At 37.0% G+C, this 18,471-nt stretch overlaps 1 protein-coding gene across 1 annotated transcript in view; it reads right to left on the bottom strand.

Moving 5' to 3' along the window:
- COL25A1 (collagen type XXV alpha 1 chain) overlaps positions 1-18,471 on the bottom strand; it is a 286,790-nt gene that overhangs the window by 81,296 nt on the left and 187,023 nt on the right. The window lies entirely within an intron of this gene.

Below are 18,471 nucleotides of genomic sequence, written 5' to 3'. Positions count from 1 at the left end.
TTTATCTCCTACCAGATGATAAATGTTTTCTAAGACTGTAAAACTTCTTTGCAAGTGAAGCTAATAAATTCAGAGGCTTATAAATCTGCCATGTATTTTGGCACCCTTCTTAGCTTATATTGCCAAGGAAAAATGGATTAGGAATTCTAAAAGTAGTGTTTTCATTCCTATCTTTGGAAACACTGAAGTTGATGTTTAGTCTAAGCATGCTGTTTTAGGTAAAATAAGCACTTTTATGAGAAATTTGTATAACACAATTTTGCAGAAATAAGAGTGATTGTTATTTACCATCAGACAACCAAACAGTAAGGTGACAGTATCGCAAAAGCAAGAGGTCCTTTACTATTGTTTTTATTGAGAACTTTCCCAGAAAGCTACCAGAAGGTCTCTAAAACATTAGTTTTCAAGTCAGTATCTTATGAATAAAATGCTACCAGTGTGCAGAGAACTGTCTGGTTACACAGTGCAGACTCTGCACCCAGCTTTTTGAAAGATATGCAGGTGTTTCATTACAAAGGAGCTGAGGTATATAGGAGAACAGCTGGAAACAAGAAAAGGAGCCATCCAAGCGACCAGGGCCCACTGTTACAACAGGAAGTATGCATCTGCACGCACACGTGTGTGTGTGTAAGGGGAAACAACAAGAAAATCTTGCCACCAGCAACACAAGTAGATATAACAGACTGCAACCTTGTTGAGCTGAGTGGATTGAGACGATTTCACAGTTTGGACTAGTAAAAATTCCTGTGGTACACATAAATGCAACTGGAAGGAAGGTAAGACTGCTGTGTATCAAAGATGTGATTAACCGCATGCAAGTCTTTGAGAATTCCTCCTGTAGTCAATTTTCTGCTTATTTTTAAGGGCTTCTAATGCATGCCAGAAAGAAGTATCTGCTGTTAAATCTTTCAAGGAGTTAAAGTATATGCCTCTCCTTCCACAGCCTGCCATCTCTTCTGTTTGCTGCAAAGAACATGGAAACAAGTCTGCTGCCTGACCTCCCTGCATCTCCTTTAGGAAGGCCAGTGCTCACTACAAGCTGAGTGGAGACCATCTGCTCAATTAATGATGCCCCCTGCCCCCTTTGTGCTGCCATGCAAGAACTTGTGCTCTTTAATAACAAATTAAACAAAAAAACATGGTGAATGACAATGACCTTGCTGCATCTTTAAGTTCTCTACATCTATTCTTTTTCATACTTGATTCCTGATTGCCCCTTTCCAATGCACAGGTTTATATACACAAAGTGGAAACTGCATACTGCATTTTCCCCTGTTAGCATCTTAATCTCCATACTTTGACAGGACTCCATTACATTACAATGTGGCAATTTTTCAGGAGCCCACTTTAAAACATATGCACATGTGCCATCAGACTTGCAAGTTCTTGAGCAAAATTATACCAATGGTAACACAGTAACTACAGAATGCAAAGAATTAAAATTGCTGAATGCTGGTTGTTATTACTTTTTTATAATGAACAAAGAAAACAAGCAAACGCTGTGGCTAAGTTCTATTTTCCTTAACTACCATCCTGTTTTTGGCTATGAATATCTTACTGACTGTGAACTGCAAATAACATGACTCTGATCTGCTATAGTCAGAACTTTATTTCTGAGTCTTAGTCATGAAATTATAAATAACGTGAAAGAACCAAGACTACAGACAGATGTTGTCTTGGGGATCTTGTTGGAATGATGGAAAATGTTAGTGCCTTCATCCGGACGCTCAATACCATCCTTATACCCAAGGAAAGTGCTGCTTCAGACATGCTTTGGCTCAGAGCTTTTCTCAGGGGTGCCTTCTGCAAATGTTGCAGCTGATGTAAACTAAGATGGCACGGATCAGGCAAGCTCCCGGACTGAGCTGGCTCACTGGAACACAAACAAATTAGAGTGTGCTTGCACAGGTGGTTCAGCCAGCAGATCCATGGGACTCCTAAATTCCCTCCCTGGTACAAATGTTGGCAGTATGCTCAGCTGTCCCCAGCTACAGAGGCAATCTCTGCGTCCCCTCCAGATTTTCCTCTGTTAAAAGAGTTCTCTGGCAGTACAGGCCATATTCAAATACATTTTTTAATATGAATTACCTATTTTGTTCTCCTTTCTCTTTATAGAGTTTTCTGAAAATTACCTGTCCACATCATACTTAGAAATTTATTTTTTATTCATTCTTCCCTATTGTGCAAAGCCAGTAATTGTAACTGCTTGGTGTTTGCTCACCCTGAATCCTACAAACTATTGCTTCTGTTAAGCCTCCCTTTCAGGATACAAGATTTTCATATAAAGTCTTCATCAATATATGACAACTCTGGAACTGGAAGTTAGAATCAGCTTTTCAAAAAGCCAAAAGAACATTTATGGTGTGAACATTCTCACAGCTCTCTGCACTTGTATTTGTAATGCTTTTGCTTTCCACTAAGAGTCTAGAAAAGCAAACAAACAATTCCAAACAAAAATAGCTCTCTTAGATTCTAGTGAAGGGAATCAGTGGGGTTTAATTGAAAGAATATTAATGCAATTCTTTCATGGCTTGTTCCTCCATCTCTGGCTCTCCTCTCATTATTTCAATTGTTCTCTATTGTTTTTGCAACTTTAAAAAGAAAATTCCTATCCTCAGCCTTTGACATCTTCTTTCCATTTATGCTGAGAAATTCTCTCAAGGTTTTACTGTAGAATTTATTAGTATCTGTACACTGAGTGGGGGAAGGGAGCAAGAAAAATTTGTGTTAGGCTTGCAGGGGTGGAGGGTGAATTGAGACTGATTTGTTTAAAGGAAGGCAAGGTTTCTTCTGTTTAAAGTACAGACACAAAGAACAGAGTGAGTAAAATAACGCTAGCTTTGTAGGCCATAGTGTAGACATCCCGCTTTTTTCCCAAGGAGATTTCTGTGTTTTCGTTTGTGAGATGGCAGAGATCAAGCTGCTAGCGGCAGCACAAATGTGAAAGCATTTTGTGTAAGCTATATGAACTGGCCGAGGTCAGAACATTTCTGAAATAACTTTACAGTGTTTTCACTGGAAACAGAGGCTCTTTTCTCTAAGTGTAATTATCTACTCCAGACTACTATACATTTCCAGAGAGAGTTTATAGCCTGTTCCACATAAGCAAGGCCTTATAAATCACAAACACATGCAATACCTGCATTCATAATTAGGCAACAAATACTACTGTTTTTAAAACAAGGTCTTCTAAAGCAGACTAAAAGGCCTCCAGGCACCTGCAAGCTAAAAATAAAGCTGAAATCAGGGTCAATTCCATGTTCAGGCAGGTGCCTTTTTTTTCCACTGCTATCAAAATCCTATTTCCATTTTCCGGTGAAATCCTTACAGTATTATAAATGGTTGTACAAGAAATAGTAGGGCAGGAGGACATAGTACTGGAAAACACAAAACCAATTCTTCTAGTATTCATTCAGGCAACATTAACAAGAAATTTATCCAAGTGTGATCAGCATGATTTTTCACATAACTGGCATTTCACAACTCATTAACAGAAAGGTGCTACTTTTTGAATTTCAGCCTTGCTGCCACTGCCATCTTTACAGTTTTGTGAGTTATATTCAGAGGACCACCTCAGAAGCTTGTACTTGATTTATATTGTTTTTATAAATCTTTTCAAATGTAAAATGATCTTCATTTTCTTATAAATATATTCCCCACAGATTCCTGCTGCTGTAAGTCTGCCTCTATAATACAGCAAGTTGTAACATGACTTATAAAAGAGGCCCCAGTCACTGAGGGGAAAGCAGATCTGAGGATAGTAAGGGGTTCAACAGAACAGTAATGTTTCGAGGTTATATAGAAAGTTACAAAGTCAGTGCAGAGGAATCCAGATTTAAGGCTTTCAGTGACTCTCAATTAACCCAAATGATGCCACTGCCAGTGCCCAGGGCAAACCGGCAAATACCAACTGAGTACAATCAGCTGTACCATGACAGCACCAGGCCCCAGTGGGGTCCATTCACCTTTTGGGCTCCTAAGGAACCTGAACTCTTAATTCAAGCAGCTCAGACCAGCTACCACAGAAGACCCAGGCAACACTTGGCTATAGAAGAGCTATAGCTGCGGGCTAAAGTATCCTGGCAGTTAGACAACTGAATACAGCTTGCAGGTTTTGTTTTCATTTAGGATGAAACAGCATATGATATGTTCACCTCTATAAGCAGTTACCGCACTCATAGTAAGTGTGTAACTGACAGCAAAAGGGAATAGTGGCCTTGTGGAAAGGAGAAAAGCAAACCAGATACAATCTAGCCTGGCAGATTCAAAAAGGAAACCAATTTGCCAACAGGATTCAATCATATTTGCACAATTAAATGACAACGAATACATTAGCTACATTAATTCAGCTCCTGAGGCTTATTTTGTGGTTTCTGCATGTAACAACCAATTTACTGAGTTACGAGTCAAACTTCTTCCTTTGCAGTTTGGCTCATGGCTTTCACCTATACCAAATTACAAACTCCTGACTCTGGAATTACTTTTACCTAGTACTGAGGCTAACCTATAGCTGCTGCAAAATATGAAGATCAAATAAGCTGAAGCATAAGATACAAAGTTACAAGAGCATTAAGAACCACTGCATCATTTCAAACTTCCTACATTCATTTCAGTCTTACGTCCACTCTGCATGCCCTGAATTACTGAGCAGTATGGTTTTGGCTTTTGCTGAAATTGGCCATGCTTGTCACCGATGTCCACCTTTGCTAGTTTACAGTGTCAACATCTCACCTTGCATCAAGTTTACAAATGCTTGCAAGAATTTCTAATGAAACTACATAGCTTCTACATGTTAAATTATATTCTTTCCTCCTTCACATTCTTCATTCTTCCCCAGGATATGACTGGCTTATGGTGAAACATTGGAAAACGAACAAATTCTATCACTGAACTTCATGAAATTCATCCACTAAACTTCCCTTTGCTCTCCTCATATTCTGCAATTTCTATTTCTTACAACATTCCAGTGCACAGAAGAGGAAACCTGAATATTTGACACTGTAATTCATGTCTGACTTAGTAAACACTCTGTAGATTGATGTGCTCTGAGAGATACAAAATTGATGTACACAACAATCTAGATACACTGCTCAGTTAAAATTTTCTTGTTGATATGAATGTTAATAGATCCTGTCATAAATTCACAGAACTGTATTCAGTAATTTATGCCAATATATAAATTAGAAAGGTTCATAAGCTGCAGACAGGAGAACAAGATCTACCTAAAATGTGTCAAGAAAGCAGAGGTGTACATTAGAATAGCTGTAATTCAGATAGTATCTTCATTTCTAATGCAATGCTCTTGCTGAGATTAGGATTGGTTGCTTTTTTCAGCTTTATAGTATTGCTCATAAAAAACACCAGCTAACTGCACACTTTGCAAATGGGTCACTGTTAACTGATTAGCTCAGTAACTAGGAACAAACACATGGCTCAGTGTCAGCCATGAAAAAACTTGCTAGCAGAGGTCTCCTCTTCCTTTATCTGATATACCTGCTTTCTTTGTTTAATCAATAAGGACGTTTTCTTCACCCTCTCATTTCCTCTTGTACAGATGCAGTTTTTCCTTTGAAAAACCACAAATCTCAACAAAAATAGTCCTATAAAAATTCCACAGTACAGAAAGTCTATGACAACCCATTGCCCGAGTACTATCAATCAAGAATCCGCTTTACTCTCAGCATAAACGAATGTAAGTATATATTATCATCTGAATCAACTGTTAATTGTCCTGTGAACTGAGCAGCAGTACATGCCAGCAAGACCAATATAGTAACAGGCTACTACAGGCTACCACTTATTGTTTAATGCTCTGTACATACAAGCATTTCCTGAATTTGAGTCCTTATTTCCTTACCCAAAGTGTACCTTCCTATTCTCCTGCTTGCTAGATAACCAGAAGTTTACCGATGATCATACAGTTCTGATGTAATACTGTAATAAAATACCACAAAAGAAATCTCACTCTGATAGACTTGTAAAACTGCACATAAAAGCAGAAATGAGAAAATCTGTTACTGCTACGTTTCTCCTTTTATAAGGAAACACCTAGAGCTTCTGTCTTCTGTAACACCATAGATGCAAGGAATACATAATCATAAATATCTTGCCTTACATCAGAAAGACAGAAATACACAAATTTCTGGCTGCTTCTCAGAACTGCAGGAAGAAGTTTGAAAACACAACTGACGTGTGCCCTACACAGTCAGAATACCTAAAACAAACAAAACAGAAAACCTTTACTACTATTACTATTACATTTGCTATTTCTAACCCAGTCTCAGGATTTTTTTAGAGCTCAATCCCTAATTAATATTAATAATAGTTACAGTGACAGCACAGCAAACATGCCAATTTCAGTGCTCAAGAGCTGTTTTATAAAACATCCCAAAGATGAGACATTTCATCCACATGGGTTCAGGCCTCCCCCACCAAGCAGCAGATCCCTATCTCACTACTTATCCACTGGGGACTAGTATTACTGAGGTTAACTCAGGAACTCATCCTTCAGTATCTCAGAAGGCTGTTCTGCACTCCTTTACTTTCATAGACCCTCCCTACATCTTCCTCTTCTTGCTTCTCCATGCTGAGAATAGATACTTGGGGTCCCATTCCATCCTCTTCCAGAGTACTATGCAACAAATTATTTTTTTATCATTTTTGTATCCCTGCTATATCTTCTACAACAGGAATGTGTGTGTGCATGCACTGGTGGCAAAATTTAAGTATAAGACTGCATTTCTATACCAACATTCCCACAGTATTTGAATACTTAGGTCACAAGTGACAAAAAAAATCAATATATACCATGATAACTATGGAATAGGCAAAAAGGAGTCTGCTATCAAGAGATGAATACTTATTAGAAGTCATGGAAAGTTGATAAGATCCAACAACAAGAGAAAGTGCAGTTGAGTAGGGCCTTGTACTTTCAGTAATAAATATTCACTGCAGTCAACAGAAATGACCCCACTGAAATACAAGACGTATAGCAATAAATTAAAGAACTGTAAAGCTGCATGTCTAGGGGAGAGGAAGACAAAGAAGAATGAAATTCTTAAATTTTACAGTAAGAAGTAGTAGAGTGCAAAGAGTTATCAAAGCAGATTGTTTCACCTTTTTCACAGAACTGCATTTATTGTAGAGTCAAATTACTAAACTGCGAAGGGAATTTTAGCTATAAACAGTTTTTATTGCCACAGACTTCATACCTTTTATTTTGCACTGAACATTAAAAGGGCTATGAAACAAAGGAGGAAAAATAACCAGGACTGCTTAACCTCCCAATTATCCCCATTTATTAGAACAACAATAGCATAGTACAACTCCAGAGTAGTTTTCTGCACTCTCCCATGAGGACTGTACCAAAAAGCAGCCATTTAATACAGAGCCATTTTGCTCAAAGGTATTGTATCCATCTGAACCCTGGTCTAAGAAGCTGTATTAGGTATTGATGCCTTGAAACTGATCAAGACATTCCACTTTACGGAAGAAATTAGTATATTCCAGAACCAAAAGAGAACTTTGAAAAAACATAATAATAAAAAAGAAAAAGACTTAAAAGGAAGAACAACAGTGTCCAGTGGAATTAAGGGCTTATAAAACTGCAGGGATCATGGAAGCACATTCTGGCTTTCTTTTCCAACATGACAGAAATTAACCAGAGAAAAATTACACCTCCTTCCAATCAAACTCATAAAATCCTTTTTCCATGTTTTTTTGAGATAAAGAAAAAATACACTTAATTTTTTATACTTTATTTGGTAGATTTTTACCCTTTGGCCAGCTCTCATTTATTCCTAGAAGTGCAATATGAAAACAGATCCATGCTGGGAGTGAGGAACTTATTCTCACCTCAGGAACAGTAGTTCTTGCTAATATTTCTGTCACTTTTTAATCTAAAATTTTAACAGTAGCTTCTGTAATTCAAAGACTTGGGGTGCCTTCCCAATTGCATAGTGGCCTGGTAGGCAACTTGGCTGAGATGCCAGTGTCCTTAAATCATTTGGTGTAATGTGCCAAGTTGTTCATGAATAACAGGGTGAACTTCAGGCGTTCTGAAGAAAACAGATAACGGAAGAAAGCAGGGGAAGATGAGAGTTTCAGAACAATGTGAATTCACATTACTTAATTACATAACTTAATTACAGTATTTGGATTTTACCACAAACCTTTTCAAAGAGAGGAGGTCAATTCCATTCTTGGACTCAATACAGCAAATCCAGAGTAACTACACTTAGTTCAGTAGTGATGCTCTGGATTTCTTTCAGTATATCAAAGGCATTTCATCCTGTGCATACGCTGTTTTCTCTTTTCCAAATTTTACTGCTCACTACAAGACACATTTGTTCCTTCAAGATAGTAGAATGCCAAAGGTTTATATATGCTTTTAGTGTTGTCTACAAAACTATTATAAAATGCAATTGTAATAGAAGCGGTGTGCTAAGATTACATAAATCATGAGTGGTTGGGAAGGCAATTGTTTCACAACCTAGGTAACCTTTTTTAATTGGAGAGTATGCTAAAGCATGGGGAAAATGTATGTTAGTCAAATATTGCCATACATTCCCCCGATAATCGTATCCTTCCTTCCTTCCCACTCTCCCCTACACATCCTATAGTCCCTTAAATAGCTCCTGTGCCTGCCAGTCACATCACAACCTAAACTGCTACCCACACAAGCCTTTACAAGAACTGGATGATAAGCAACAGTGTCTGACAAATGTAATGACAAAAGCTACACTACACAAATCTGTCCGAGGCAACCCTGTAGATACTAAGACACCACAGGACGTCTCCAGACTATCCGAGCTGCAAGTCACTGCTGTAAGAGGCAAAGGCTTGACATTCTAAGTCGCAGCTGTAGTCTTGATGGGACTTGTCAATCCTTACTCACAGATAATTTATCTGAAGTCAATGAGTATATAAAAATAAAAAGACACAAAAATTAGGATATAAAATAATATGCATGTTAATATAAGACCCATGAATGCTAGCAGAACCACCAAGCCTTTAATTTCTCTTCCTCAATTTCCTCATTTACAACAGAGGATAACTACAACAACAGACTTAACGGAGCTACTTTGAGAACTGTCCAGATTTGTAAAGTTTGAGTAGAAACACTGAATAAATGCTTATGAATATTTATATCAACTATCAGCATGCATATTTATACATAGGCATCTACAAAATTGAGATGAATAAAGATGTTTTTGTAATCTTTAAGGCTAGCAACATCTTTCTTTAAAAAATAAGCAATTTAAGAAAACACAAAAGTTTATTAAAAACAAAACGTTTTTTTCCTCAAGACTAATAGTTTAATCTACAGATTTCATAGTATCGTCAGGGAAATTACACATATGTATATATAAATGGATATTCATTATTTTTGGCAAACGATCACTAACAGACATACTGGGCAATATTACTGTACTGTATTTCTGAAAACTCATGATTTTTTTAAATGTTTCTCAGCAACTCACAGATCTTAACACTACTGATGGATCTTGGCAAATAAGGATTATTAGAAACTTCTACGCTACTGCAGGAACATCCAAAGCATTTTTCAAATGCAAAATTTCATATTATAGCTCACAAACAGAATGGCAACTTCCATGCCATGCTCATTAATAAAATTACTGGTAGTACATAGGACACTGGAATCAAAGGAATTGCAATATTTTCTGTTTTTCTCTCATCTCTCATGCTGTGCTCCTACAACTTAACCCATATTCACAGAAAAAAAATAGCACATCACGACAGCTGTTCATGCCATTGTCCATTTAATACAAAGAACCTGTAGCATTTCTTATAACATTTAAGGCTCAGAGTGTACTTTAGGCTGCTTAAAGTACAATTTTTATTGACAAAAATGTCACTGCACTTTAAATTGGAAAATACAAATTTTGAAGCTGCCCACAGAAAAGATAGTTTAAACAGGCCTTATATATTTCAAATTTGATAGAAATATATCATTTTTAGAATTTCAAAGCAGAATTACAGCTGACAGTCTAAATTCCAAAGCTCCCAGGTCTGTCCTAGCTTGTGGCTAGCTTCCAAGATCCCAATACTCCCGGTACAGAAATTCAACAGGGCTCTGAACTGACAACAGGTGATCAACAAATGTCTGATGGTCTTTCCTAGTGCATTCAAAACAAGGCCCTAGATATCATAGCATTATCTCTAACTCACTGTACGCTTTATGAGATGAACATTTTTATAATTTTTCATTTCATTTTTTAACATCAGTGAGATTATTGGGATCTGCAACAAACAGCTGGAATTCAAAACTGAAATACAGCATGAGGACTCTTAAGAGTAATAAGCTAGTAGGATTTTAATATTGAATTAAAAACACGTGCAGCAGGATAGTGAAATACTATAGAATATTCTTGAACACAGTGCAATACTCTGCTTTGACATAATTCCTAATGAAATACAGAAGACACTACTATATTTCTGCCATCTGTAGAATACAACAAAGAAAATACGAAGTTCATTTGGTAAGTAGATGATTCAGAAATGCAAGAAATATTTCAGAGTTCTTAATTATACTTGGACAAGTGTTTATACATTTCATATCGGAACCACAGTACTAGGCTTGCAATTGCTTTGTTGTACTCATATATACTCTGTTAAACTAATGAATGCTATATCAAATTAAGGATTACAAGTCATTTTTGCTTCACAGTTCTTCACTTGCTGTGACAAAATCTAGGCTTTAATATGTACTAGTGACAGGTGTAATTCCTAGATAAGTGGAATATGTGATTCTCTTTAACATTTATGCTAACATACGTAACAATCGAATTAGACCTCCAGGTTTATTTTATTTAAACAAACAAAACCAATTAATTTCAGAAATGAATAATGCTACCATACAGAAAAGATGGTAATACTCTACAAATGAAAGGTCCCCCTTATACTGACTTTTAGAGTCTTACCTATTTTTTATTCTATTACTTGTCTTTTCAGAGTAACAGTACCATAAATGGTCACAATGTGAACTATGAGATGAGGGAATCAACATCTAGAAGTATTGGGCCAAGCAACTGAGACAGTTCCAAGAATCCAGGAATTGTCCTCCAGGCTTTCTTCATCTGTTACCTACAGCTATTCTGGACAGAGTTCATCAGGTTTAGAAAAAGAAGCAGCATTCATAGCAACACAGCCTATTTTAGGAGGACACCCAGAGCTGAGAGCTTCCATGAAGAGCCCTCTCTATGGAATTCTGAACAATGAATGGTCTTTTCTCTTTTTGCATATTCTTACTTATGTGTTTGTGGAAAATCAAAAGCTAGTTTGAATACAAAATTGTTAAATTAATGGGTTTCAAATTACAGATTTTTCTGAGTAAGGTAAATAAATAAGAAATAAACTACCAGTTCCTGGAAATGCCATGGAACATTCTATTATTTCAGCACAAGATTTCTAGAGAGAATAACTCAAAATGTAATGTCAAAACATGCCTATCCAGAGTAGGTAAATTAACACAGTAGAAGAGTTGGGATGGGAGCTTGGCCTCTACTTTAGCCATCTGACATTAGATGAACAGGGCTCTTAAAAGTCTTCATTTGCCTCCAACTAGATTCTCTTAGTAGGGTGCTATAGGGAAGTCATTAATCTGACTTTGCACATGCTGGCAAAGGGTGGGAAAAGATAAGCAAAAACATGCTGGAAGCACAGCCACAACATCTCCTGGCTTGTTGATGTCTGTAACTTATTCCTCTCAGACTTTTAAGACTGTGTGCAGCACTTCCCTAGTCTTGACACAACTGATAGTTCAGTCTCATTTGCCCTTAAACTGTCAGCTCTGTGCTCGCTCTTCTTCATAAAGCAAAGACTTATTATTTGCACTAATGCCATCTGCTTAGCTGAACAGGCACTTAACATCAGACATTCACAGCTATCCTGGTTTACGTGTGCATGTAAGTCTACTACGGGAAACTGAAGTGGTTTATATTTTGAAAGCGCTTACTGTTGTTGTGAATTCCTTTCAACAAAACTATGATATATAAAGCAGAGAGAGTGACACACATTAAGTCAATCGAACACATTAATTTCTGCTGGGAAGACATATTTCTTGCATCTTTGGAGTTGTATACATTTCTGTACGCATCAGACTCAGCAAACAAGAAGTCTTGAGCATGATCCCCCCTCAAACATTCTCTGATGTGGTTCAAAATGACTCAAAGGTATACAGTTAAAAAACTGATGACAGAGAAGAGCTAGACCCCTGCTTTTTATTTGGCACGTAACATAAAATTAAAGCTCATGATGATGTTATTTGTTTCCTCAGGTATACAAGAGAATATGGGCTCAGTGTTCCCTAATGAAAAATCACACTGAATTTCAATTCAATTTGTTTAGGGATTCTAACGTACCTTTAAAAAGGAAGGAAATTTGATTAATCAATGGTAAAGAAATAGTAAAGCTCTGCTTGATAAATGCACAAGAGACTTGGTGCAAACTGGCTTATTTATGAGATGGCCCCAGTTAAGACTGATTTCTGATCTCAAAATTAACAGCAAAATGTTATTAGCTGCAATGGGAGCAAGTATTTGACCTTGTTATCCGACACAAATAAGAAACAGACTTTTATATATGTGTGTTTTTTCTATGTCAATCTAGTTAGAGATGAGACTAATTATTTATTTTAAAAAACACTACATGAATCTGTTTCTACTGCTGTATAAAAGCCAAAAGCCTCAGATAAGCCCAATCTTATTTTCATTTGCCCAAGTATAACTCTAATGACTTTGGAGTTGGTGGTAGTAGTCAAGAAGAAAAATACCGTGTGCATATGAACACTTAAAACTACACAAGTTTTAAACTCAGTTAAGAGTTTTTTCAAAGGACAAATCTGTCATTTTATTCTCTTTCAATAGTTGTTTCTCTTTTTTGAAACATAGCAAACTGTTCCCCTTCAAAAATACCTTTTCTCCTTAACTTACAGTAGCTGCCAAGATGTGACTGAAGCAGGACATAAGCAATAAGGTAGCTCGCTGTACCGTTTACATGTTAGTGGAGTCACTTCATGAGAAATAAAAAAAAGAAATCTAAGTTTTAATTCGCAAAATGATATTTGCCCCTCTTAAATGAAAGATCACTGTAACAGGGTGTCCCAAGAGTTTACATTGCATTCTAACTTAAATTTTGATTTCTGTATAAGTAATTGCAGCTTTATATAAGGAATTATGAAGAAACCAAGATGCACAAAATTTACTGGAGCAATTTCATAAACCCCAACGAAATACTGGTCTAGTGTCATCCTAAACACATACATACATGTATATTACAAGGACAACATCGTTCCATATCTGCCTAGAAGACCAAAATCTGAATGACTGTACATATTCTTTGCTAACAATCGAAACATTAGAATTTGACAGCTAAATTGCTGTCAAAGAGCAGACTGGCATTTTCATATCTAAACTAAGTCATTCTGTCCTTCAGCAGGAACAGGATTTTACAAAGGAAATTAGGGCACCAGTTGCTACCAAAAAACAACAACAAACCCACCCCATGAGATCATTCTTTTGCATGAGAACAGCTGATGGCCTGTGGCCTGGGCTTCTCTCAGGAGCAGCAGCTGTACAGCACTGAGTATCTCAAGGTGATGCATAGACAAAATCTGATAACCTCTTCAAAACTGGTGTTATGCCCAATCAAGACATCCACAGGCAAAACGGCAGTAAGATGGGTCTTCTCTTCTGGACTGAGTAGTCCTGAACTATTTCTCTAGCCTTCTATTCTTGCAGTCCTTCATAATTTTGCCTCTTTCCTCCTTCTCTCTACACACAGTGGAGGGGCTCTACACATACCTAAGGGGAAATTGCCAGGAACAAGGACATGGGCCTTAAACCTCAATTTATGGTAACCAGAACAAAAGAAGCAAATCCAAGAACAAGGGCCTAACTGGCAAAAAACATTTTGACTTTCATTTTCTAAACGCACTGCCCTGATAGCTTCAGGTTTTGTTGAGGCATGAGTTTTCTGTTGTTTTGGTGTGACAGTAGACAATAGTAGACAAGCCAGGCTACTTCATATCAAATCTTGATCACATATACATAGCAATAGGATGTATCGTGTACTCTGATCACAGCTTAAAAGATCATCAAAACTTAAGACAGGATCACTTGACCATATCGACCTCCCCATTACAGAGTGATATGCATTTACTGAGAGGAATACTTTTAAAATCTTGGAGTACAGATAGCTATCCAAACTGCCAGAACTCCAGGGGAAACTCAACAGGACTTTAAGCACACTTTTTTTTTTTTTTTTTTTTTTTTTTTTAACAACTGCCTTCCAGTCCTGCTCTCAGGTCCTCGTATCTTCTTTAAAGTCAAGGATTCTCCTTCCATCACAATATTCTTTAAAAAGTGGTAAATAGATGCTTTATGTACACTGCTACCACTCAAAACAGAACAAAACTATTGCCTATGTCCTAGTAACTATTTTTCTCATGCCTTGACAAAGAGTAGCGCTATAAGGGTGTATATATAGAAGATAAAAGTTAAAATGGTTCCTACCAACTCTGTTGACAGTACAGGTCAGTAATAGTCCGTCCACCTGTGAATCAGAGTCTCTGCCATGGAAGTTTAGAAATACTCACCACATACATTAAAGCTTGAAGTTTAAAATGACATATGCAAATATTTGTCATCAGAATTGTTACAGCAACCCTTTATCATGTACACAACACTGGAAAATTTTATGTTGAAATACCATTACTTCCATGGAAATTTCAAATACAAGAAAATAAGAATCTCATGAAAATAAGTATCTATTGTCAATATCATTCACTTTTAATGCAGATTTGAATGGCTGCCAGGAGAAGGGAGAGGCATCTGCAGGGCTGCTGTATCTCAAAGCTCTGCATAAAGAGTGATCATGTATGCTGACATGAGGGAGAAACTATGTTGAAACAGAGAGAGGCATGGAGAGGATAGCACCACAAGGAAGAAAACAGTTGCTGGACTGAGACAAAGTTGCACTGAACTCCTGCTCCAAAACTACCTTACTTGTTATTAGTAGTTTTACTGAAGTAGGATTTCCTAAAAGAGCATTTGTCTTCCTTCACTATAATACTAAATGCTTTTTTACAATATTAATATAAACTTTATTTTTAAACAACAAAAATACTAAAAATAACAAGCCTTCTCTCTTTACCCAGCAAGTATATTCTCTGTAGAATTAATTTTAGACTAGAAGTTGAGGTCTGTTCTTCGACGATCGTTAACACGTCCATTACATTAAATAGGAGATGCATGGTCAGAATTTGGTTGTATGGAGCTACTGTAAGGCAAACAAACCCTTCTGGTACAGGTCAATTTAAATACAGATGGGCATTCTAAATAAGAAAACCCAGGTACTCTGGGTATTTTGAGATCACTCAGAAGCAAGAATTTAAACTTTAGCAAAAGTGTTTAATGTTGGAAAACTGTTCTTTTATAAAGAAAATTAGTTAATATGGTATTTAAAACTGTTTTGTTTTAATGAGAAAACCAAAATCATGGAAAAGGTGCTCTACCTTTTAAAGGTTATGCTAGAAATTTTATAGTTTTTATCATGTTCTCCACTGTTAGACATATATTAGAATTCAAATATCAAACGAATATCAACATGCATATCAAATACCATGAATGTCAGCAATATAATAGAACCATGGTGTGTAATAAAGCTTCTTTTTACTTGAAATAGTAAAACATAAAATGAAAATTATTGTTATTTTCAAAGAAAAGAATAAGTAAATTCAAATATAAAAAGAAAGGAAGGATTACTGATCTGTTATTAATATACTTGTATGCAGTGATTATGTACTTGTTGAGTAAAGCTAAGAGCTTACTTTGTGAAAGTCATTGCAAAAAAAGAATAGGTGTTAATAAAAGACTAAGCTTAAAAAGGATTACAATTCATCTTTAATCTTAGCATGGACTTACATGGCTACAACATCAGAAACTTTCTAAGTGCTTCTTTTGTCATTGCCATTACTTCAGGCAAGCCAACCAGTTTTTTTCATTATAGATCTTTCACAGGCATAGTCAAGACTAGGAAGGTAACTTATTGTCACGGCTGGTTGAAATTTCCACAAACACTTTTAAATGGGAAACCGGAATTTTTAACTTATTTTATCTTTTGTCTAAACGTGAACAGTTTCTGTTCTTTGTTAATACTTTAAAAATCTTTAAAGAACAAGAAGTTAGAAAACGTTGAGGGTTTCAGTTGAAGCTTTCAAGAAAACATTCAAAAATGCTGTCTTGTGGAAGTTATCTGCATCTGGGTTTCAGTTCAAGATGAAGACATCTAAAAGTACAGCCTACACACAGATGTGTAGGATACGCAGACATCAATATAGCCTAAAGAGCAATTCAGCAGAGTGGTTATTTACTAGGTTTAATTGTTGCCTATGATCAGGATCTGCAATTCACAGTTGCATGAATGTATACAGTGTCATCTGAGAGGTTCCCTGCGAATCGAAGGCAGCTGCACATGACTGACACCTACCACAATGGACCAACGGGAAATTCAAACCTTTGCACAAGCGGCAGCCAGAGGCCAGGCCCTGGATCATTGCATACAGCAACAGACACTTATGTGTGGGTAATGTAATCAAGCCCTACGAGACTCCAGTGAGCTGAAAAGCTCTCTAGCTGCACTGAGTATTGACATGACCTTCACTGGCTACAAGGTGTGCTTGGACATCTCTCATGTCAACACCTGCACACAAACGTCTAGGTTGAGGCATTTTAGTCCAGAGCTGAATTCTTCTCCGAGTGGCTCATGCCATCATGATTTCCTCATTTGTGTCTTTCCAGAAATTATTTCTGGACTCAATCAGCCAGTCAGGACAACTAATTGAGTATACATCCCCCTACCACAAAAAGAGTATTTCGAGTCAAAAAGGAGGAAAAGGCAGTGTTAAGAATAATGGTAAGTATTGGCAAGAATGAACAACAACGAAACAATGGCAATGGCAGGGATGAGGATTTCCACTAGGAGGAATTACTGAATTTAGGATGTAGGAAGGCTCAGCCTAAATCTTGTGGATATAGAATCCTACTACCTTGCAATTGTTTGCTGTATGGTCATCCAGGGCACGCAGAAGGAGATGAAGTTTCTTTGGGATTTTTAGAGGGTTTTTCTTATGCTTTTCACTCCAATTTTCTTACCACAGTGACAAGATTTCTTTGCTTTCCTGCTCTTAAAATTGTTACCACTGGGGGATACCATCTTGCTTTGCCTACAGCTAACTTAGCTCATTTCATGCAGGGGATACAAGCTCCAGAGACTGAGAATTAAGTACTCTCCAAGGGACTGAAACGTGGGAGGTGGGCTTCCAAATCCAGAGAAAGGACACGCGTGGCAGCACAAGTCAGCATCAACTCTAGGCCAGACCACAGGCTCACAGAGAACCTTCAGCTCCTCTGCAGGGCTTGTTCAGAGCAAGAGTGCCCACAAAAGTTCAGTCTCCTCACTGACACCCAACAGAGAGGCTACAGATATTTCCCTCTGCCTATGTCACGCATCAAAAGCCTACTGTGAAACAGAATAGTATGGCAGGGTGATCACTTCAAATATCATTTAGACAACTTACATAATACAGTTAAATGGAGTCTGGTATCTCACGAGGTGTCAAAAAAAGTTACAGCAGGGATACTAGGCATTCTGACCAAGTGGACAGACAGCTTGGAAAAAAACCTGCCTTTCAACTGAAAATGATGCTTTGAATGAAAAAATCTGAGGAAAATGCTTCCTTTCAGTAGAGGAAAAAAAAAAACTTAACTGTCAAGAAAGTCTGTAAAGCTTTGATTTGTAATTATGATTCTCAAACACCAACAAAAGTCCTCACAGAAATTTTGGTTCAGGCATCACTGTTTGCTAAAATGGTTCCCCAAGCCAGAGTTTACCTACCATAATGTATTTTAGGTATACAAATGCTAGTTTTCCAATCATTTTTCACTAAGTTTGGATTGAACATTAGCTACTTTTCTTCCTCTTATTTTGCTCTTCCGTATTTCTACCCTTTTGTAACTCAAATACTTTACACATAATTTTTGCTATATCAGATACTTCCCTCTTTTCCAGTGTATTAATAACTTAGAAGTTAGATGCCTGGATTTCCACATCTTTAATTACAGTTTGCACAACAAAGCAGTCTGCTGTTCTTAAAGCAGAACTAATTCAAGGAATGTATGTAATTAATCAAAATAGCTAGTAGTGCAATATTTAAAATAATTGAGGCCTGCCTGGATTATAGCAACACTATTAGTATGTGATTAATAAGCAGTTGAAATGTTACATTTGCTACACATTTGCTAAGTTATTTTATCTTGCTTTAAAGTTAGGTGGCAAAGTTTCAAGCCATCGTTAAGAGATTTGCTTTATTCAGAATTGTGTCGTTAACCCCACCATCTGGTCAAACAGCTGAGGGAACTCAGACAACCATATGGGAGCCCCATGTTTCTG

This window comes from Rhea pennata, chromosome 4 (genome assembly GCF_028389875.1).
Source record: "Rhea pennata isolate bPtePen1 chromosome 4, bPtePen1.pri, whole genome shotgun sequence".
Taxonomy (NCBI): Eukaryota; Metazoa; Chordata; class Aves; order Rheiformes; family Rheidae; genus Rhea; species Rhea pennata.
The sequence above is the reverse complement of the archived record's forward strand: the minus strand, read 5'-3'. Positions and strand labels throughout refer to the sequence as shown.